This window comes from Otolemur garnettii, unplaced genomic scaffold (assembly GCF_000181295.1).
Source record: "Otolemur garnettii isolate 467f Iridium unplaced genomic scaffold, OtoGar3 scaffold00268, whole genome shotgun sequence".
Taxonomy (NCBI): Eukaryota; Metazoa; Chordata; class Mammalia; order Primates; family Galagidae; genus Otolemur; species Otolemur garnettii.
The window spans coordinates 131,901-133,840 of NW_003852663.1; the positions used below are offsets into that span (position 1 = coordinate 131,901).

The window sequence follows — 1,940 nt, forward strand, 5'->3', positions numbered from 1 at the left end:
ACAACGCCCGGCTATTTTTTGGTTGCAGCCGTCATTGTTGTTTGGCGGGTCCGGGCTGGGGATTCGAACCCGCCACCTTAGGTGTACGTGGCTGACGCCTTAGCCGGTTGAGCTATAGGCGCCGAGCCAGAAAGCATTTCAAGACATCTTCTGGATACTTAAACTTCACGATATTCTCTGGCTATTATCTCTTGTCCTTACTGCTTTCTTGCATTGATATTTTCACTGTACCTGCCAGGTAACAAAAGTCCAAACCTTTTGGTATAAAACAATAGGAAATTGTTCTCAACTGGAGTCTCCATGGCCTACCTAAATTAAAGGCATTCACACTGAATGAAAATCATAAACACAGAACACATTTATGTTTCTCTAGTATGAGGTCTCTTCTTAGTTCTTTTTTTTTTTTTTGAGACAGAGTGTCACTTTATTGCCCTCAGTAGAGTGCTGTGTCGTCACAGCTCACAGGAACCTGCAGCTCTTGGGGTTAGGCAATTCTCTTGCCTCAGCTCCCAGAGTAGCTGGGACCACAGGCGGCTGCCACAGTTCCTGGCTATTTTTGTTGCAGTTGTCACTGCTGTTTTTAGCTGGCAGGGGCTGGGTTCAAACTTGCCACCCTCGATATATGGGGTTGGCATCCTACCCACTGAACCATAGGTGCTGCCCGAGCTCTTTTAGTACAGATTAATGATTTTTTTGTTTTATAGCCTTTTTTTTTTTTTACATTTCAGATTAATATAAGGGTATGCATGATTAGGTTTCATTGTTTGTATTTATAAGGTAAAGTCCAAGTTGTACTTGCTTCCTTAAGCCAGGAAGTGTGCTACATACCTGTGCAATGTTCCCTTTGGGTGGGAACTTGCTGAACCCTCTCCCCACCCCACCTCACTCCTTCTTGAATTTAATTGAGTTTTTCTGTCAAGTGGGTACATGGTTATTAATCTACTAGTTTCAACTTAGTATTGAGCACATGTCATGGTTTTTTTATTTTTTATTTTAAGACAGAGTTTCACTTTGATGCTGTTGGTAGAGTGTTGTGTCATCATAGCTCACAGCAACCTCAAACTCCTGGGCTCAAGTGATCCTCTTGCCTCAGCCTCCCAAGTAGCTGGGACTACAGGTGCCTACCACATTGCCCAGCTAGTTTTAGAGACGGAGGTCTTGCTCTTGTTCAGGCTGGTCTCAAACTCCTGAGCTCAGGCAGTCCACCCACCTTGGCCTCCCAGAGTGCTGTGATTACAGGTGTGCACTGTGCCTGGCCTGTCATGCTTGTGTTTCCCATTCCTGCCATCTTTACGTAGGAGAGTGTTCTTCAGATCCACCCTGATTGTTACAGAAGATACAAAAATCCCCATTTTTTATGGCTGAGTAGTATTATATGGTGTACCTATACTGTGGTTCATTAACCTATTCATGTGTTGATTCATCATTTGGGTTGTTTCTGCATCTTTGCAGTTGTGAATGGGGCTGCTGTAAACATTTGAGTATAGGTGTCTTTATGGTAAAATGACTTTCTTTTGGGTAGATAACCTAGTATTTGGATTGCAGGATCAAATGGAAGGTTCTACTTTTAGTTCTTTGAGGATTCTCCATACTTCTTTACAAAGAGGCTATACTAGTTTGCAGTCCCACTAGTGGTGTACAGGGGTTCTCTTTTCTCCACACCCTCACCACCATCTGTAGCTTTGGGACCTGTGATGTGAGCCATTCTTACTGGGGTTAGTTGGTATCTCAGGGTAGTTTTGATTTGCATTTCTTTGATAATTAGAGATTACAAACATTTATTAGGATGTTTGTTGGCAATTTGTCCTCATGAGAAAAGATTTTGTTCATATTTCTTGCCTAGTTTTTTTTTTTTTTTTGAGACAGAGCCCCAAGCTGTCCCCCTGGGTAGAGTGCTATGGCTTCTGCTCACAGCAACCTCCAACACCTGGGCTCAAGCG

The 1,940-nt window shown here is 43.1% G+C and overlaps 1 protein-coding gene across 1 annotated transcript in view; it reads left to right on the forward strand.

Moving 5' to 3' along the window:
- CENPI (centromere protein I) overlaps positions 1-1,940 on the forward strand; it is a 109,633-nt gene that overhangs the window by 31,359 nt on the left and 76,334 nt on the right. The gene's annotated exons all lie outside the window — the stretch shown is intronic.